The following is a 21,937-nucleotide window of genomic DNA, read 5'->3' as shown; positions in this document are numbered from 1 at the left end:
CCCGAGGATGCAAGCCATCAGGTCCAGAGGACTTGTCCGCTTTTAGTTCCATTAGTTTGCCCAGTAGTTTTTCTCTAGTGATAGTGATTGTTTTAAGTTCCCCCCTCCCTTTAGCCCCTTGATTATCCATTATTGGGAAGCTTTTAGTGTCTTCTACCGTGAAGACCGATATAAAATATTTGTTCAAAGTCTCTGCCATTTCCCTGTTCTCCATTATTAATACCCCAGTCTCATCCTCTCAGGGACCAACATTTACTTTAGCTACTCTCTTCCTTTTTATATACCTGAAGAAACTCTTACTGTCTGTTTTCATATTTTTTGCTCGTTTACTCTTGTTGTGTATGGAGAAAGAGTCAGACTGAACACTGTGAGCTCAAAGTAAAGTGTCACAGTCTTTTATTGCAGGTCTCCAGAGTGCTTCTCCAACCTGTGAAGCCTTCTTAAATACCTGTGCTCCCAAGGTATTATGGGATCCCTTGGGACTCTGGGGAATGAGCCCTCTGGTGACTGTACAGAGTAAATACAAGTCTGCATACATAACAACACTCGCCCCCCAAAAGTGAATAGTGTAACTATTTACAATGTGAGTCGATCTGGGGCCCTTCTTGCCCTGGTTGATCGTCTCAGTGTGAAGGCTGGTGTTGTTGAATCATTTGTTGGGCCTTCGCTGGGCTGCTGTGCAGCTGGCCTTGCTGGGCTGCCTGGTGTGTTGGGCCCTGCAGGGCTGCCTGTGGATGATGGGTTCTGCTTCATGGTCAACCGTGGTGTCGATTGCCACTGGTGTGTGTATTGGGGGATCAAGAAAGGTAGGGTCCAAGGTGGGTTGCTCAGGGTAGTCCGTGAATCTGAGTTTGATTTGGTCCAAGTGTTTCCGGTGAATGAGTCCATTTGAAAGTTTGACCTGAAACACACTGCTCCCATCTTTGGCCACGACAGTGCTGGGAAGCCACTTGGGACCTTGTCCATAATTAATACAAATACAGGATCATTGACTTCAATCTTGTGTGACACATTTGCACTATCATGGTATGCACTTTGTTGAAGCCACCTGCTTTCTATCTGTTCATGTAGGTCAGGGTGAACTAACGAGAGTCTTGTCTTAAGTGCTCTTTTCATGAGCAGTTCAGCAGGTGGGATCCCAGTGAGTAAGTGAGGTCTTATGCGGTAGCTAAGCAGGACTCGGGATAGGTGAGTCTGCATTGAGCCTTCAGTTATCCTCTTCAAACCTTGCTTGATGGTTTGCACTGCTCTCTCTGCCTGACCATTGGACGCTGGTTTAAATGGGGCAGATATGACATGTTTGATCCTGTTACGGGTCATGAATTCTTTGAACACAGCATTGGTAAAACATGGCCTGTTGTCGCTCACTAGGACATCGGGTAAGCCATGAGTGGCAAACATGGCCCGCAGGCTTTCAGTAGTGGCAGCAGACGTGCTAGCCGACATTATCTCACATTCAATCCACTTGGAGTACGCGTCCACAACCACAAGGAACATTTTACCCAAGAACGGGCCTGCATAGTCGACGTGTACCCTAGACCACGGTTTGGAGGGCCAAGACCATAAACTTAGCGGCGCCTCCCTGGGTGCATAGCTTAACTGCGAGCATGTATTACATCTGCGAATGCAGGACTCTAAGTCCGCATTGATACCGGGCCACCACACGTGGGATCTGGCTATCGCTTTCATCATTACGATGCCTGGGTGGGTACTGTGGAGGTCATTGATGAAGGTGTCTCTGCCCTTCTTGGGGACCACTACTCAATTGCTCCACAGAAGGCAGTCTGCCTGTATAGACATTTCATCTTTGCGCCGCTGGAACGGCTTTATCTCTTCCTGCATTTCCATTGGGACACTGGATCAGCTCCTGTGAAACACACAGCTTTTGATTAGAGATAATAAGGGGTCCCAGCTTGTCCAGGTTTTGATCTGCCGGGCAGTGACGGGTGATTGCTCATTCTCAAATGCTTCCATAACCATGGCTAGATCTGCAGGCTGCGCTATTTCCATCCCCGTGGTGGGCAATGGCAGCCTACTGAGAACATCGGCGCAGTTTTCTGTGCCTGGCCTGTGGCGGATGGCATAGTTGTATGCGGACAATGTGAGCGCCCATCTCTGGATGCGGGCCAATGCATTGGTATTTATCCTTTTACTCTCGGAAAACAGGGATATAAGTGACTTATGGTCAGTTTCCAATTCAAATTTTAGCCCAAACAGGTATTGATGCATTTTATTTACCCCATAGACACACGCTAACACTTCTTTTTCAATCATGCTGTAGGCTCCCTCGGCCTTAGACAGACTCCTGGATGCATAAGCAACCGGTTGCAGTTTCCCGAAATCATTAGCTTGTTGCAATACACACCCGACACCATATGATGACGCATCACATGCTAGTACCAAACGCTTAAATGGATCATACAACACAAGAAATTTGTTTGAGCATAGCAATTTTCTCGCTTTTATAAAGGCATTTTCTTGGCTTTTGCCCCAAACCCATTCGCCCCCTTTTCGTAGTAAGACATGTAGTGGTTCTAGCAGTGTGCTGAGACCAGGTAAGAAGTTACCAAATTAGTTCAAAAGTCCCAGAAACGACTGCAACTCCGTCACGTTCTGTGGCCTTGGTGCGTTCTCGATTGCCACCGTCTTCACGTTGGTGGGCCTGATGCCGTCCGCCGTAATCCTCTTTCCCAAGAACTCCACTTCAGGCACCAGGAAAGCGCACTTCAAGCGTTTTAACCTGAGCCCCACACGATTGAGTCGATTAAGAACCTCCTCCAGGTTCTGCAGGTGCTCGACTGTGTTCCGACCTGTGACGAAAATGTCGTCCTGGAAGACCATGGTGTGCGGGACCGATTTCAGTAAACTTTCCATGTTTCTCTGGAATATCGCCGCCACTGATTGGATTCCAAACGAGCATCTGTTATAAACAAAAAGACCTTTGTGCGTGTTGATGCAGGTGAGGGTCTTCGATGATTCCTCCAGTTCCTGCGTCATGTAGGCTGAAGTCAGATCCAGCTTCGTAAATGTCTTTCCTCCCGCCAGCGTTGCAAAGAGGTCATCGGCTTTTGGTAGCGGGTATTGGTCCTGCAGGGAGAAACGATTGATTGTTACTTTGTAATCGCCACAGATTATGACGGTGCCGTCTCCCTTGAGGCCTGGGACAATAGGACTGGCCCACTCGCTGAACTCAATCGAGATGATGCCCTCTCTTTGTAGCCGGTTGGGCTCGATCTCTACCCTTTCTCTCATTATGTACGATACTGCTCTCGCCTTGTGATGGATGGGTCGCACCTCCGGAATTAGGTGGATCTGCACTTTTGCTCCTTGGAATTTCCCGATGCCTGGTTCGAACAGCGAAGGAAATTTGTTTAAGACCTGGGCACATGAAGTGTCGTCAGTGGGCGATAGCGCTCGGATGTCATCCCAGTTCCAGCGTATCTTTCCCAGCCAGCTCCTGCCGAGCAGCGTGGGACCATCGCCTGGTACCACCCAGAGTGGTAGCTTGTGCACCATTCCATCGTAGGAGACCTTTATGGTAGCACTGCCGATTACAGGAATCAGTTCTTTTGTGTAAATTCTTAGTTTCGTGCGAATTGGAGTTAAGACTGGCCTTGAGGCCTTGATGCACCACAACCTTTTGAAAGTCTTTTTGTCCATGATGGACTGGCTTGCGCCTGTGTCCAGCTCCATTGACACCGGGAGTCCATTTAGTTCAACATTTAGCATTATCAGGGGACAATTCGTGGTGAATGTGTGTACCCCATGTACCTCTGCCTCCTCTATCTGAGGCTCTGTTTCGTCTTGATCCTCCTCTGCAACATGGTGGTTTGCAGGTTTAACAGGCTTAGCAGCTCACCTGCATACTCGTTGGAGGTGTCCCATTGTTCCACAGCCGCTGCAAATGTACTCTTTGAATCGGCATGAATGGAAATGATGATCACCCCCTCAGTGCCAACAAGGTGTTAATGGCCTTGCATTCATCACCCTTGATGGTGGACTCTGAGACATCTGCGGACGTGCAGTTGCAGGTATGTGTGACCTACCCTATATGTTACGATTCGAAAACAACTTCACTTTGTTCACAGTACTTGTAGCAGCACTTGTGTGCGAAGAGATTTGCTTCGTATTGTCACTGTTGGCTATGAACGCCTGGGCTATCGCTATGGCCTTACTCAGGGTTGGGGTCGCTACAGTCAAAAGTTTGCGAAGTATGATTTAGAAACATAGAAACATCGAAAATAGGTGCAGGAGTAGGCCATTCAACCTTTCGAGCCTGCACCACCATTCAATAAGATCATGGCTGATCATTCACCTCAGTACCCCTTTCCTGCTTTCTCGCCATACCCCTTGATTCCTTTAGCCGTGAGAGCCAAATCTCACTCCCTCTTGAATATATCCAACGAACTGGCATCAACAACTCTCTGCGGTAGGGAATTCCACAGGTTAACAACTCTCTGAGTGAAGAAGTTTCTCCTCATCTCAGTCCTAAATGGCTTACCCCTTATCCTTAGACTGTTTCCCCTGGTTCTGGACTTCCCCAACATCGGGAACATTTTTCCTGTAACTAACCTGTCTAGTCCCGTCAGAATTTTATGTTTCTATGAGATCCCCTCTCATCCTTCTAAACTCCAGTGACTAAAGGCCCAGTCAATCCAGTCTCTCCTCATATGTCAGTCCAGCCATCCTGGGAATCAGTCTGGTGAACCTTCGCTGCACTCCCTCAATAGCAAGAACGTCCTTCCTCAGAGTAGGAGACCAAAATTAAACACAATATTCCAGGTGAGGCCTCACCAAGGCCCTGTATAACTGCAGTAAGACCTCCCTGCTCCTATACTCAAAACCCCTAGTTATGAAGGCCAACATGCCATTTGCCTTCTTCACCGCCTGCTGTACCTACATGCCAACTTTCAATGAATGATGTACCATGACACCAATACCAAGTACGAAAAAGTCTCTGAGCATGTCCTCCTTCAAATTCGCAATGTCCTGCAAGGCGTCTTAGCTCGGCGACATAACTCGCCACTTCCTGGCGTTCAGATCTTTTGTAGGTGTAGAACCGGTACCTCGCCATCAGAACGCTTTCCTTCGGGTTCAGATACTCTCGGACCAGTGTGCACAAATCATCGTACGATTTCTCTGTGGGCTTTGCTGGAGTGAGCAGATTCTTCATGAGGCCATACGTTTGTGCCCCACAGACAGTGAGGAGGATCGCCCTTCATTTGGCAGTGCTCTCTTCCTCATCTAGCTCATTGGCCACGAAGTATTGGTCGAGTCGCTCCACAAAAGTTTCCTAATCATCTCCCTCCAAAAATTTCTTCAGGATGCCCACTGTTCTCTGCATCTTTGGGTTCGCTATCTGTATCTCGTCGCCAGTTGTTGTGTATGGAGAAAGAGTCAGACTGAACACTGTGAGCTCAAAGTAAAGTGTGACCTTAGTCTTTTATTGCAGGTCTCCAGAGTGCCTCTTCAACCTGTGAAGCCTTCTTAAATACCTGTGCTCCCAAGGGATTATTGGATCCCTTGGGACTCTGGGCAATGAGCCCTCTGGTGGCTGTACAGAGTAAATACAAGTCCACATATATAACAACTCTCAAACTATCTTCTCATTTATTATTTTTTTATTCGTCCTTTGCCGGTTTCTAAACATTTTCCAACCTCTGGCCTTCCACTAATCTTCCGGCAATGTATGCCTTTGCCTTCAATTTGATGCCATCCTTAACGACCTTAGTTAGCCATGAATGGTTCATCCTTCTCTTAGAGTCTTTCTTTCTCACTGGAATATATCTTTGCTGAAAGTTATGAAAGATCTCCTTAAATGTCTGCCACTGCTTATCTACTGTCTTATCCTTTAATCTATTTTTCCAGTCCATTTTAGCCAACTCTGTCTTCATACCTTTGTAATTGCCTTCATTTAAGTTCAGGACACTAGTTTGAAACCCAAGTTTCTCACGCTCAAACTGAATTTGAAATTCTAGCATGCCATGATTACTTTTCCCTAGAGGATCCTTTACTATGAGATCAGTAATTAATCCCGCCTCATTACACATTAGCAGATCTAAAATAGCCTGCTCCCTGGTTGGTTCCACAACGTATTGTTCTGAGAAACCATCCCGAATACATTCTATGATCTCTTCCTCTAGACTACCTTTGCCAATTTGATTTGTTCAATCAATATGAAGATTAAAATTGCCCATGATTATTGCCGTAGCTTTCTTATAAGCCTCCATTATTTCTTGATTTATACTCTGTCCTACAGTGTAGCTACAGTTTGGGGGCCTATAGACTACTCCCACCAGTGACTTCTTTCCCTTAGTATTTCTTATTTGAAACTACAATGTAAAATGTGCTATTACTAAATACCCATTTGTCAGTTTAGCATTGAGGATGGGGCAGATTTCAGTTTCAGAGTTGTGGAATTCACCAAGTGTTCGACCATTACGCGAGTTGTTGTAATCGGGAACGCGCTGCCTGAAAGGGCGGTGGGAGCAGATTCAATCGTAACTTTCAAATGGGAATTGGATAAATACTTGAAAAGGAAAAATATGCAGGGTTATACGATCAAAGCTGGGGAGAGTGGGACTAATTGGACATCTCTGTCAAAGAGCAATGGGCCAAATGGCCTACTTCTGTGCTGTAAGATCCTACAATTCTACGATTACTCCTGAACTACTCTCGCTAGGTCTAGCCTGCCAACCGAGGCTGATTGTCACTGGAGTCACGACTGAGAACTGGACGAGTCGTCAGGACCAAGTGCGAGAGAAACCACCCTCGCTGTTGGTTGCCACGTTCACCAATACATTCCAATGTAAACTAGAATTTCCTGCATTCCGACAGGAAAAACGACGTAGTGTTATTACGATAAAGTTCACGTGACCCGATGTACATTCAGCTCCCACATCCCTTCACAGATGTTGGATTCGCATGACCGCCCCGTTAACACCCAGCGAGGGGTCAGCTGTGGCTCAGTGGGCAACACTCGCCTCTGAGTCAGAAGGTTGTGGGTTCAAGCCCCACTCCAGAGACTTGAGCACGTATTCCAGGCTGACACTCCAGTGCGGTGCTGAGGGAGCGCTGCACTGTCGGAGGTGCCGTTTTTCAGATAAACCGAGGCCCAATTTGCCCTCTTAGGTGGATGTAAAAGATCCCGTAGCAGTGTTCAACGTAGAGCAAGGGAGTTATCCCCGTGTCGTGGCCAACAAAATTGAGTGGACGGTTATTAATGGGGAGATAAGAGCTGACAAACGGTAGCTGTGTGAACATCACTCTGTTAAATCGAGCCTGCCAACAATGATGGAGAGCACAGTGCAGTCATATGCAGCAGCTTAATGTATTGAATGTTTATTTATAGAGTGATGGAGGGTGCACTGTGACAAACTGTATCAATGGGTTTCAGAGCAGCACATTGCTCAATGTAATGTCATAAAATAAATTGCTTCATAAAACTGCTCGTTGCAATTTGTCCCTTCTGCCCGAAAGCACAATGGTATTTACACTGATTTGATTGAGGAGACACAGAGAAAAATTTCTCGATGAAGTCGCCTTGATTCCAGTGAAGAATTCATTTTAAATCATGCAATCACGTCATTTTTTAATTCCCCCCATTTTGTGATACTTCTGCCTCCTTAAGTTCTCATCCTTCTCATGGTCTGTATTGGGATCTTAAAACATTGAATTATACAACACAGAAAGAGGCATGGAATACAAAAGTAAAGAAGTTCTGATAAACCATTATCAATAATTAGTTAGTCCTCAGCTGGCGTACTGTGTCCGACTCTGGGCCCCGCACTTCATGAAGGATGTCAAGGCCTTGGAGAGGGTGCAGAGGAGATTTACTAAAATGGTACCAGGGATGAGGGACTTCAGTGATGTGGAAAGATTGGACAAGCTGGGATTGTTCTCTTTAGTGAAGGTTAAGGGGGAGATTTGATAGAGGTGTTCAAAATTATGAGGGGTTTTGATCGAGTAATTAGGGAGAAACTTTTTCCACTGTCAGGAGGGCCGGTAACCGGAGGACACAGATTTAAGGTATTTGCCAACAAATCCACGGGGGATATGAGGAGAAGCTCAACTCTAGAAACTTGAGCACAAAATCTAAGCTGACACTTCAGCGCAGTACTGAGGGAGAGCTTCAGTGTCGGAGGTGCCATCTTTCGAGAAGACGTTAAACAGAGGCCTGGTGTGCCCTCTCGGGTCGGCATAAAAGATCCCACTGCACTGTTTCCAAGGGAAGTAAGGGAGATCTCCCCGCTTCCTGGCTAAGATTCATCCCGCAACTAAAAAACAGATTATCTGGTCATTATCACATTACTGTTAGTGGGACCTTGCTGTGCGCAAGTTGGTTTCCGCGTTGCCTACATTACAAGAGGGACTACAGTTCAAAAATACTGCACAAATACAAGTCCTTTGTTTTTTCAATGGCTTGTATTCCGGCAGAATGTGCAGGCTCCCGAAGACGGGATGCAGAAAGCAATTTGCAATTAAGTCTGTAAACATTATAAAATATGCTGGCTGAGAAAGGGTGTTCATTTCGTGGAAATTTACAACTGAATGCATTCAGTCAACAGAAATACCCAAATTCTTAAGGAGGTAATTTGATTCTATCTTTGGGCGATCTCTGCTGGCAGTGGGATTGATTGTATTCACTTGCACAGCAGTCGGAGAATAACATGCCACGGCTGGGAGGCTGTAACCACAGCCATTGTCACTCCAGTTCCAGGTAAAGGAGGCTGCTCCATCCGCTCGCTCTGCCTGTGTTGGCTCTGTTTATTATTTTGCTTTGGTTTGTGTTAGGTTTCTGGCCCCGTGCATCACAGGAGCTGCAGCAGTTCAGAAGCACCAACTCCCTCCGGTGGGTTATCAATAATGAATACTGCGCTGAGCAAAGGCTCGTTGGCTCACATAGAGGTTTGAACAGTCGCTTAATGCCTGTGGTCGTCCTGTCGTTCGTAGAGTGCTGGCGGTAGAATTTTTTCTGCATGCGTGTGTTCTTGCACACGTGGGCGAGTATATGTGTTTGTACATGTCTTTATGTGTGAGAACGCACGTGTGTTTATGCATCATCATCATCATAGGCAGTCCCTCGGAATCGAGGAAGACTTACTTCCACTCTTAAAATGAGTCCTTAGGTGGCCGAACAGTCCAATACGAGAACCACAGTGCCTGTCACAGGTGGGACAGATAGTCGTTGAGGGAAGGGGAGGGTGGGACTGGTTTGCCAAACGCTCTTTCCGCTGCCTGCGCTTGATTTGTGATTGCTCTCGGCGATGAGACTCGAGGTGCTCAGCGCCCTCCCAGATGCACTTCCTCCACTTAGGGCGGTCATTGGCCAGGGACTCCCAGGTGTCAGTGGGGATGTTTTGAGGGTGTCCTTTTAACGTTTCCGCTGCCTGCCTTTGACTCGTTTGCCGTGAAGGAGTTCCGAGTAGAGCGCTTGCTTCGGGAGTCTTGTGTCTGGCATGCGGACAATGTGGCCTGCCCAGCGCAGCTGGTCGAGTGTGGTCAGTGCTTCAATGCTGGGGATGTTGGCCTGGTCGAGGACACTAATGTTGGTGCGTCTGTCCTCCCAGGGGATTTGTAGGATCTTGCGGAGACATCATTGGCCCTATGTCTGCGCATGTGTTTAGTGATTTGCACAGGCGTGTATTTATGCGTGTGCACGTGCGTGTGTTATGCATGTGCATTTATGTTGCAGGTGTGTGTGTTTATGCGTGTGATTATGAATGTGCTTATGCGTGTGTGTGCGCACACATGTGTTTGTGCAGCTGCAAGTATATGTACTATGTACGACTGCATGTTTATGCGTGTGTCTGGGTCTTGAACTTTAAAAAAAAAAGTATCTCCTTCCCCTTCTCCCTGTGTGATTCTCCGTTGCCAACAACCGTCTGTAGATGGGACTGGGCGGGGTGAGCAGAGGTACGTGCCGCCTCTCGCACTGTTGATTGCTCGGGGCCCGCCGCCCCTCGCTGAGCTTGGGCCCAGGATGTGCTGAGCTCCTGCTCTCTGCTTCGCGGGGCAGAATGTTCCTCCTCTCACACACCCTCCCAGATTTCCTGGGAGTCTCCCGGAATGAAAGATTAATCCCTCGGAAACTCCTGTGAGGAATCCAGGAGAAGAATCTCGGCGGCATTTGCTGCTCCCGTTCTGCTCCGGCCACTCACAGCAAAGTACATGACCGCACCGCATCCAACATGCAATGAGGCCCTGGCACCTGTGTGCTCCAGAGCGCTTTTTGGAGCTCTGAGGATTGTGGGTATTGTAGCCGCCATTATTGTCCAATTCTCGCGAAGACTGGCGTGTCGGGCGACCAATGGCGGGAGCGTGGGGACACGGTGGTTGGAGGCAAGTGACAGAACCTCCCGGAATATGGTTGAGGTAGAGTTGGCGACCCCACACGGTGCAGCTTGGCAGGGTGGCACGGTGCCAATGCACATTGCGGGGCCTCAGCATGTGGCTGGACTGTCCTGGTACTCCAATTTTAACATGGCTGGGCTGGCTCCGAGCTCTGATCTTGGTGTGTCACTGACTGCTGCAGTGAGGTGTGTGCAGTGCTGACAAAAAACGCTTTTCATTTAAATACCTCAAAAAAAGCGGCACTCATTTGAAACTTTCAATGTTGACAAATACTATGGGGGAAGAAACTGACCTGGTTTGCGCCAAGGGTTTACCGACCGGGCGCAGCAAAATCACCGACGCCCGCGAACTTCCATGGCGGGTTAGTGCTGGCACTAAAACTGACCGCCTCGATCTCTTGCGCCCTGGAGATTGTGACATCATCCGGTGCGCAGAGCCCCTTTACCGCCCCGGATGTGATATTCGCTTCCGCCGCTTGCCGCATCGTCGGGTGTTAACGGCGGCAGCTGCAGGAGGTATTGTGACCTCGGCCGGCTGCTTGGGGAGCGTTCATTAAAGGCACTGATGGTCAGCTCGGCCAAAATGTAATAATGTCCCAGGGTGCTGTATTTTGCTTTTTCCAGCCCGTGGTTGATCAGCCCTGCGCTCTCTGAGGGCTCGCGGCCGCTCTGCCCATATCACCGGAGCTGTCTCCGGCCATTCCCAGCCTTCGCCTCCAATCACCGCAGCATTGGCCCGTCCCTTGCAGGGAGGGAAGGAGCCTGTGAATCGGGCAGTGCTGCATGAAACATTGCTCAGCGCTCTGCCAATACTGCCCCTCTTGCTCCCTTTAACGCTCGAAGGGAAAGGGTAGTGCTTGATTTAGTGCTCCACAGCCCACTTGGAACACTAAAGCGAAAGTTCCCGGCAGAATTGAATCTTTAACGCTCGACGATACTTTAGCTCTCCCACAAAAGTTATCGCCCCAGACTGGACGCTACGCAATTTCTAGCCCCGTGGATTTGAAACAGAATCATTCTTTCGGGCAGCGATCACAATAAAGTGTTGAGCGTACACAGTAGGCGTACTTCTGCGCGCTTCCACTCCCCTCAGCAACCGCAGGAGGCTAACGGCCATCCTGCCCTTCCCGCTGTCCTGTCGGCAGCAGTGTGCTCTGGAGGCGGGTTGTCGTGGAGACACATCACAAACACGTGCGGCTGCTGGAAATGTTCTGATCTCACTGCCTGTACCTGTGTCTCCATTACAGATACCGGAAAGAACAGCTATCGGTCAGTGAGATACTGCACTGTAGCACTGTGATTAATATATCTGCCCAGAGAGGGACTTGCCTCGTGGGGCAGAGAGAGAGAGAGAGGGGAGAAGGATGCAGAGAAGGGGGAGAAGAATAGAGAGAGCGAGGAGAGGAGGAGAAAGATAGAAAGAAGGGGAAGAGAGGGAGGAGAATAGAGGGGGTAGAGGGATAGAGAGAAGGACAGGAGGGGAGAGATAGAGAGGGAGGGAGAGGAACGAGAGAGAGGGAAGTAGAGGAATGAGAGAGAGAGAGAGAGAAAGATGGGGACAGGAGTGAGGGGGCAGACAGAGGCACAGGGAAGAATGGCAAGAAAGAGAGGAGAGGAGGGGTGGGGTTAGAGAGAGCGGAGAGAGAAAAAGGGAGAGAGGGGAAACGAGGAATGGTTGAGGTGAGGAATTGTTCATCTCAATGAGTCTTCATAGCCCGTTTGTTTAAGATCTTCCTTAAAACCTACCTCTTTGACCAAGCTTTTAGTCACCTGTCCCAATATCTCCTTCTGTGGCTCGGTGATAATTTGTGACTGATTGCGCTCCTGTGAAGTGCCTTGGGATGTTTTGCAACGTTAAAGGTGCTATATAAATACACGTTGTTGTCTCCTTGATTGCTGTGCTCAGGTGCTGAGAGCATCACCCGCACTCAATCCGGAGACAAACTTCAGGCTTTTTTATGCTTTGAAGCCTGATGATTGCTGCTGGTATTCGAATGAATCGCTGCGCTGTTGGTGTGTTGGAGAGCAGGAATGTCAGGAAATGGAGAAGGGCGGGGAGCGAATGGCGGGTGTTTCCTGCAGGAAGTGGACCTGTAGGTGATATCGCACGGGCTTGTTGATGTGATTATTGTAAAGCTCGCCCTCTAAGGCTCACATATCACACACGCAGGGGGTAACTCTTGCGTTTGGTGATGGTGGAAAACGGGCGACATCGGATCAGACACCTGATTTTCATCTCTCACCCTTCACATTGTCCATTGAAGTCAGTGGAATGGAATATTTGCGTGTGAACTTGAACCATTTTGTGCATTTGTTGGCAAAATGCTGAGATGCAAAGCAGAGCGTGTGAGTGATTTTTGATATCGCTGTGAGTGCTTTACTTGCTTGGTTGCTGCATGGCACCAGATGGTTGTTCAGTTAACACACACGTGCAAAGTATATTTATCAGCACTGTGCGTGAGGTCTTTCCTACTACAAATAGGGCATGTGGCTAATGTTGCCATAGCAACTGCTGCGGCCTGTCAGTGGTATCTATTGGACGAGATTGGTCTTGATAATGTAAAAGGGATTGCATTTCTCACAACAACTGAGTCATGAGTGTGTGGATCTGAATGTGTTTGCAAACATTTATTTCCTTAAAAGGAATACGATTAAATACTCTGGGAGATTGTTTTGTTGCTGTTAGATTGAGTTCCATGACACAACAATCCTACAATACATTTTCGCGCAGCTTTTGTATATACGTTTCTAGTAAGGATGCTCCATGGTCGTGTTCCTCACCGCGCACTTCCCACAGATTTTTTATGCCATTTTTATCCTCGCTTTCCATTTGTACCTTAATTTCGCTCTCCTTCCCTTGTACCTTTTCATCCTCCTGTTCCTGAGTTATGGTAAGTGCTGCAGGGAATCGAATACGGCCAGGGTGATCTCCTGGACTAGTGTCGATCGCCTGGATGGGTCGGAGAGGAATGTTCCCAGATTTTTTTTCTCACAAAGTTGGCCTGGGTTTTTACCTGGTTTTCGCCTCTCCCAGGAGATCACATGGCTCCGGTTGGGGTGGATTGTAGAATGTTTCAGTTGTGTGAGGCGGACTGGTTGGGCTGGGTGCTCTTTGCCTTTCCGTCATTGTTCGTAGGTTTATATGTAACCTTCAGGGCTGCTGACCGCGGGCCGTGCGACTCTTTGTCGGCCGGCGCGGACACAATGGGCCGAAATGGCCTCCTTCCGTGCTGTAAATATCTATGTTTCTATGTTGTGCAGACGCGGCTGACCCTCGACTATCTCTCCCGTAATGGCGGTTCTGCGAGTATGAGTGTTGTCAGGGTATCAGCCTGATCCTGTTCTCCTCCATCACCGCGACCCCAGAGACATCATCTGTAGATTTGGCGTCAGATTGCACATTGTGCACTGACGACCCCCAGCTCCACCTCCTTGAACCCCCTGACTGCCTCTGTGTGTCACACTGCTTCTCCGTTATTCAGTCCAGGATGAGTCGTGATTTCCTCCAATGAAACATTGGGACGACTGAAGGCATTGTCTTCATCCCCGTGCTGCAAACTCCATTGTCCAAGGCACAGGTTACATCCCCCTCCCTGGACACTACCTAGGGCTGAACGAGACTGTTCACAACCTTGCCATCCTATTTGGCCCAGAGCTGAGCATCCAACCCTGTATCCGCTCCATCTCAAAGACCGTCTGCTTTCACCTCCGTAATATGTCCCGTCTCCGCCCCTGCCTCAGCCCATATGCTGCTGAAACCCTCATCCACGTCTTTCTTATCTCCCAACGTCCAATGCTCTGCTGGCCGGCCTCCCATCCTCTGCCCTCCATAAACTCAAGCTCATCGAAACCTCTGCTACCTGTATTTTCTAACCTGCACCAAGTTGCTTTCACCCTTCGCCCCTGTGCTTGCTGATCTACATTGGCTCCCGGTCCCCCAACACCTCCGATTTAAATTCTCATCGTGTTCACATCCCTCCATAACCTTGTTCTTCGCTATCTCTGTAACCTCCTCCAACACTAGAACCCCCCACCCTAACTCTCCATCCCTCCAATTCTGGACCCTTGAGCATCCCTCTCCCTTCGCCCCATCTTTGGTGGCTATGTCTAAATCTTTATGGGACCCACACTCTGGAATTCCTTTCACAACTCTCTCCATCGTCCTCTCCTCCCTTACAACCCTCCTTAAAACCCACTGCTTTGACCATGCCTTTGGTTAGCCCTCCTAACATCGCCTTCGGTGGCTCTGTGTTTTTATCTGATTACGCTCCTGCGAAGCGCCTTGGGATGTTTCACTATTTTAAAGGCGCGATATAAATGCAAGTTGTTGTTGTTCATGTTGCTAATGATGAAGATGATGACGATGGAGGTGGTGACGATGGAGGTGGTGACGATGGAGGAGGTGGTGACGATGGAGGTGGTGACGATGGAGGAGGTGATGATGACGATGGAGGTGGTGACGATGGAGGTGGTGACGATGGAGGTGGTGACGATGGAGGAGGTGACGATGGAGGAGGTGACGATGGAGGAGGTGACGATGGAGGAGGAGGTGACAATGGAGGAGGTGGTGACGATGGAGGTGGTGACGATGGAGGAGGTGACGATGGAGGAGGTGATGACGATGGAGGAGATGACGATGGAGGAGGTGACGATGGAGGAGGTGACGATGGAGGAGGAGGTGACGATGGAGGAGGTGGTGGCGATGGAGGTGGTGACGATGGAGGAGGTGACGATGGAGGTGGTGACGATGGAGGTGGTGACAATGGAGCTGGTGACGATGGAGGTGGTGACGATGGAGGAGATGATGACGATGGAGGAGGTGATGACGATGGAGGTGGTGACGATGGAGGTGGTGACGATGGAGGAGGTGACGATGGAGGAGGTGACGATGGAGGTGGTGACGATGGAGGTGGTGACGATGGAGGAGGTGACGATGACGATGGAGGTGGTGACGATGGAGGAGGTGATGACGATGGAGGAGGTGACGATGGAGGAGGTGACGATGGAGGTGGTGACGATGGAGGTGGTGACGATGGAGGAGGTGACGATGACGATGGAGGTGGTGACGATGGAGGTGGTGACGATGGAGGAGGTGATGATGATGATGGAGGTGATGACGATGGAGGTGGTGACGATGGAGGTGGTGACGATGGAGGAGGTGACGATGGAGGAGGTGATGATGACGATGGAGGAGGTGATGACGATGGAAGAGGTGGTTAAGATGAAGATGATGGTGAAGAAGATGCTGATATTGGAGATGCTGAAGATGATATTCAGAGATGCAGACCTCCATGCTGATGTTGTTGGATGGTGAGTGAGCAGAAGCAGCAACTCCCGGGACCTGCGGCCAATTATTGCACCACTTGTGCTGCCTGGGCTGAGATCAATCAGATCAGTACAGACCAGAGGATTAATCCTGGAGTCTTTCTGGACTGTATGGTCCCAGTACCACATGGTGCATTTACCCCTGAGCCATGAGCAGATAGTAAGGTTAAAGTTGCTGGAAATCTCTCTAACTGATTGCTAGCGGTGAGGCTCTCTCTCTGATAAGTGCCTGGTTTCTGCGCTAACAAACACACGTGTTTTATTTCTTCAACTCGCCTTACAATGGGAAGCTCCGACTTAAAGGGGAATCATTATTTCTGTCACATTATGGGTGGAATCAGTGAGAGTTAGTTACAAACACAATTGAATGAGATTGTTTGTATGGGAAACGCTTCATCTACGCTCCCCAGGCATGTGTGTGTGTGTGTGTGTGTGTGTTGTGTATGTACATACAGTTACATAGTAATTACAGCCCCGAAACAGGCCATTCAGGCCAACTGGTCCGTGCCGGTGTTTATGTTCCACACCAGCCTCCTCCCACCCTCCATCTCACCCCATCAACATCCTCCTACTCCATTCTCCCTCATGTGTTTATCTAACTTTCTCTTAATTACAACTATGATATTCGCCTCAATTACTTCAGGTTGTAGCAATGTCCATGTTCTAACCACTTTCTGGGTGAAGCAGTTGCTCCTGAATTCCTGATTGGATTTATTAGTGACTATCTTATATTTATGCCCCTAGTTTTGGACTCCGCCCGGTAGAAACATCTTTTCATCTACCCTATGAAACCCCTTCATAAGTTTAAACACCTCTATCAGGTCACCTCTCCAGAGAAAAGTGCCCCAGCCTGTTCGGTCTTTCCTGATAGCTACGACCTCTCATGTGTGAATATTTGTGCGTGTGTGTGTGTATGTATGTGACTGTGTGTAAATGTATGTGTGTGTATATTTGTGTAAGTGTGTATGTGTGTGTATATTTGTGTGAGTGTGTATGTGTGAGTGTGTGTGTATATTTGTGTGAGTGTGTATGTGTGTGTGTGTATATTTGTGTAAGTGTGTATGTGTGTGTATATTTGTGTTTGTGTATGTGTGTGTGTGTATATTTGTGTAAGTGTATGTGTATATGTGTGTGTATATTTGTGTAAGTGAATGCGTGAGTGTGTGTGTGTGTATATTTGTGTAAGTGTAGGTGTATATGTGTATGTATATTTGTGTAAGTGTGTGTGTGTGTGTGTGTGTATATTTGCCCATCGCCCCCAACCCTCTTCTCAATCTTCCTCGCTGCCATGCTCTACCTCACAGTCAACAAGCTCCCCGCTGGAGTGGAACTAAACTGCAGAACCAGTGGGAACCTGTTCAACCTTCGCCGTCCCCAGGCCAGGTCCAAGACCAGCCCAACTTCTGTCGTCGAGCTACAGTACGCAGACGACGCCTATGTCTTTGCACACACAGAGGCTGAACTCCAGGACATAGTCGACGTATTTACTGAGGCGTACGAAAGCATGGGCCATACGCTAATCATCAGTAAGACAAAGGTCCTCCACCAGCCTGTCCTCACCGCACAGCACTGCCCCCCAGTCATCAAGATCCACGGCGCGGCCCTGGACACCGTGGACCACTTCCCATACCTCGGGAACCTCTTATCAACAAGAGCAGGCATCAACGACGAGATCCAACACCGCCTCCAGTGCGCCAGTGCAGCCTTCGGCCACCTGAGGAAAAGAGTGTTTGAAGACCAGGCCCTCAAAACTGCCATCAAGCTTATGGTCTACAGGGCTGTAGTCCTCCTGTACAGCTCACAGACATGGACCATGTACAGTAGACACCTCAAGTTGCTGGAGAAATATCACCAATGATGTCTCTGCAAGATCCTACAAATCCCCTGGGAGGACAGGTGCACCAACATCAGCGTCCTCATCCAGGCCAACATCCCCAGCATTGAAGCACTGACCACACTCGATCAGCTCCGCTGGGCAGGCCACATAGTTCGGATGCCAGACACGAGACTTCCAAAGCAAGTGCTCCACTCGGAGCTCCTTCACGGCAAACAAGCCAAAGGTGGGCAGCGGAAACGTTACAAGGACACCCTCAAAGCCTCCCTGATAAAGTGCGACATCCCCACCGACACCTGGGAGTCCCTGGCCAAAGACCATCCTAAGTGGAGGAAGTGCATCTGGGAGGGCGTTGAGCACCTTGGGTCTCATCGCCGAGAGCATGCAGAAATCAAGCACAGGCAGCGGAAAGAGCGTGCGGCAAACCAGACCTACCCATCCATTCCCTCAACGACTATCTGCCCCATCTATGACAAGGACTGTGGCTCTCCAGTATTGGACTGTTCAGCCACCAAAGAACTCACTTCAGGAGTGGACTGCCTATGATGATGATGATTTGTGTGTGTGTGTGTGAATGTGTGTGTGTGTAAGTGTGAATGTGTGTGTGTGAGTGTGTGTATATTTGTGTAAGGATGTGTGTATAAGTGTATGTGTGTATATGTGTGTAAGTGTGTGTATATTTGTGTAAGGATGTGTGCGCATAAGTGTATGTGTGTATATCTATGTAAGTGTGTATATATGTGTGTAAACATGTGTATGTGTGTATGTGTATATGTGTGTGTGTGTGTGTGTAAGCGTGAGTGTGTATGAGCGAGTGTTTGTTGTTATTGTGATATAAAATGCTGAAAAGAACGCTGGGCTCATCCAGATCCTGAATGTCATTCCCCAAAACAGTGACTAATCCCATTTGAGCAGGCCTCAGGGAATTTGTAGAGCCGAGCTGAAGCAGGATCATTGCTGAGTGATGTTGTAAGCTCTGCCTGTCCCGAGAGTGAGTGGGAAACGTGGGCCCAGTGTGGCTTTGCGCGGAGGCTGGGACAGCAGCGCCTGCAATCTAATTGCTACATTTTCTCAGCACCATCTGTGACACCCGGAGCCGCTCGGTTACAATGCTGTGTTGGTGTGCTTTCGAAGCAGTTTAAACTGTCAGGACAGCCACAGTCCTATCACTTCCCCCACGAGGTGTGAGGAGTGAGTGTTTCCTCTGCGTGTTCCTCATTTGCTACGTGTCGTGGTTCAGTCTAATGTTATGGTGTCGCATTCCGAGTTATTCACAGCTGCACCCTGCTGTTTGCTGCAGGTTTAATGAGCCGTAGAGGGGCTGCGTCCTGTTCAGTCTCCAAGGTTCTGCGGGCCAATGGTGCAAGCTCCCAGTTACCCTGGCCTGATCTCACCCAGGGCTCATAGTGAAGGGTCTACAAATCAACCTCAGGCCCTGTGAGCGAGGAATGAGAGAGCACAAAAATACACACAGCCACTTCTTTTTTTTCCAAAAATATACTTTATTCATATAAAATTTTCACAATACTTTGGAAAATAGTTCATCATCATCATCATCATAGGCAGTCCCTCGGGATTGAGGAAGACTTGCTTCCACTCCCAAAGTGAGTTCTCTGGTGGCTGAACAGTCCGATACGAAAGCCACAGACCCTGTTACAGGTGGGACAGACATTCATCGGGGGAAGGGGTCGGTGGGACTGGTTTGCCGCGCGCTCATTCCACTGCCTGCGCTTGGCCTCTTCATGCTCTTTCTCCACCTCGGGCGGTCTGCGGCCAGGGTCTCCCAGGTGTCAGTGGTGATGTCGCACTTTACCAGGGAGGCTTTGAGGGTGTCCTTATAATGTTTCCGCTGTCCTCCTTTGGCTCGTTTACCATGAAGGAGCTCCGCATAAAGCATTTGCTTAGGGAGTCGCATATCTGGCATGCGAACTATGTGGCCTGCCCAGCGAAGCTGATCGAGTGTGGTCAGTGCTTCAATACTGGGGATATTAGCCTGGTCGAGCACACTGATGTTGGTGCGCCCGTGCTCCCAGGAGATTTCCAGGAGATATACAGAAGGCACCTCAAGTCGCTGGAGATATATCACCAACGATGTCTCTGCAAGATCCTACAAGATCCAAAATAATTCAATACCTTGCTGTCAGCAATTCCTTACAATTCGTTTGGATGCTGACAGCAGTTCCATACAATGCACCAGCGTGCATTTCATTTCAAGGTACAGTTTAGTACAATCCGTAAATCACGTTACATATAGTACTGTGTAAATAAGAGTATTACATGGAACAGATAAGAACAGGTTTACGTTACATTCCAGGATACATTTCAATACCGATCACGAATCACGTTACATGTAGCACTATGCAGATGAAAGCAGTACATGAAACGGATGAGAATACATTTACATTTCTTTACAAGTTACTAAACAGTGCAGAGCATTTCAATATACATGGCACAACACGGGTGTTTTTCAGTACATGGTGCTCTATGTATACAAGCAGATTAACAAGTACAGTCCGAGGGGGGGTCTGATCAGAATCCAGTCAATCCAGAGCTGAGGCTTAAGCCAATCGGGTTCATATTTCCACTCTATCTCAGTGTGCCAGCTCTCTGGGATTGGCCTGGTGTGTGCAGCAATTAACAATTCATCACCAGGACACTGCTGCCAGCAACCCGTGACAAAGCTCCTTGGGGTGTCACAGATTGTGGGGGGTTTACATTTACTTTGAACACTTTTGTTTACTGATCATATACATTTTGGACATGGGAAAAGGCTATTTGATGGACAGTTAAGAACCATCCAATCGGGTAATGAAGGGTTTGCTCACTTTCTCATTGGCCATGGGGAGGTGGGCACCACAAGGATGGACATGTTGGGTGACTACTTCCTCCCTCACTTTCCTCTCCACTTCCCCCTCCACTTCCCCCCTCCATTTCCCATCTACTTCCTACCTCCACTTCCCCCTCCACTTTCCCCTCCTCTTTCCCTTCCACTCCATACCTCTACTTCCCCCGCATTCCCCCCCCCACATCCCCCCCACTTCCCCCGCATTCCCTCCCTCCACTTTCCCCTCCACTTTCACTCATTTCCCCCCACTGTCCCCTCCACTTCCCCTCCACTTTCCCCCCAACATCCCCCTCCACTTTCCCCTCCAACCACCCCCACTCCCTCCTCCACTTCCTCTCCACCCCCCCCACTCTCCCCTCCACTTTCCCCTCCACTTTCCCCTCCACTTTCCCCCCCACTCCCTCCTCCACTTTCCCCTCCACTTTCCCCTCCACTTTCCCCCCCACTCCCCCCCCCCCACTTTCCCCTCCACTTTGCCCTCCACTTACCCCTCCAGATCCCCCCCCCCAGTTTCTTCCTCTGAGGTCCATGTACATCGATTCATTACAATGTCATGGACAGGTGCAAAAAATAATCAAAAAGGCCAATGGAATGCTGGCCTTTAGATATAAAAAAGAGAAGAAAAGACTTACATTGATATAGTGCCTTTGGCAACCACTGGACGTCCCAAAGCGCTTTACAACCAATTAAGTACTTTTTTCAAGTGTAGATACTGTTGCAACGTATAGAATACAAGGGGGTAGAAGTTATGCTGCAGCTGTACAAAGCCCTGGTTACACCCCACCTGGAGCACTGTGAGCAGTTCTGGGCATCACACCTGAGGGAGGATATATTGGCCTTGTGTAGATTTACGAGAATGATACCTGGACTCCAAGAGTTAAATTACAAGCAGAGATTACACAAACTATGGTTGTATTCCCTGGAATTTAGAAGATTAAAGGGGTGATTTGATCAAAGTTTTCAAGATATTACAGGCAACTGATAGGGTAGATAGAGAGAATATATTTCCACTGGTTGGGGAATCCAGGACTCGGGGACATGGCCTCAAAATTAGAGCCAGGCCTTTCAGAAGTGAAATTAGGAAACACTTCTACACACAAAGGGTGGTTGAAGTTTGGAACTCTCTTCCGTAAACAACAGTTGATGCTGGCTCAGTTGTTAATGTTAAATCTGAGACTGATAGATTTCTGTTAACCAAAGGCAATAAGAGATTATGGAGCAAAAGATATAGCGGCAGAAATTTGAGGTGTTTGCGTCTCCCATTCGGGTGCAAAAGACTTTTTGTCCGTGCGTGGCACCGCGAGCAACTCCCGCTAAATTCCCCAGGCATTTAGTGGCGGTATCCAGGGGCCCCCCTCTCTGCTGTCCCGGCAATGACAGTGTCACCGCCGTGCGCAATGACTCATTCTCACCCCGGAGCGAAAACTCGTTAGCGCCCCTGAAGCGACAGATTGAGGGGGTGCGTAGGCTGCTCGCGGGGCGGCATGTAATGGGAAGGTAGTGCTTTGGAAAAAAATCGACCGACGGCTGCCTTCATGTTGGATCGTGGGGTCCGTGTGGCGATCTTGGAGCCCGGCACCC

General features: G+C 48.8%; 1 protein-coding gene across 2 annotated transcripts in view; it reads left to right on the top strand.

Annotated features, from left to right (window-relative positions):
* camkk1a (calcium/calmodulin-dependent protein kinase kinase 1, alpha a) overlaps positions 1-21,937 on the top strand; it is a 271,224-nt gene that overhangs the window by 66,181 nt on the left and 183,106 nt on the right. The window contains exon 1 of one of the 2 annotated variants that reach the window (XM_070857383.1): positions 4,011-4,031. The exons of the other annotated variant lie outside the window; for it this stretch is intronic. The gene's annotated coding sequence lies outside the window, so the exon portion shown is untranslated. Of the gene's footprint in view, positions 1-4,010; positions 4,032-21,937 lie in introns of those variants that run through there. 2 annotated transcript variants of the gene reach the window in all.

The sequence above is a fragment of the Pristiophorus japonicus genome, chromosome 16 (genome assembly GCF_044704955.1).
Source record: "Pristiophorus japonicus isolate sPriJap1 chromosome 16, sPriJap1.hap1, whole genome shotgun sequence".
Classification (NCBI taxonomy): Eukaryota; Metazoa; Chordata; class Chondrichthyes; family Pristiophoridae; genus Pristiophorus; species Pristiophorus japonicus.
This window is presented reverse-complemented; position numbering and strand designations above follow the sequence as displayed.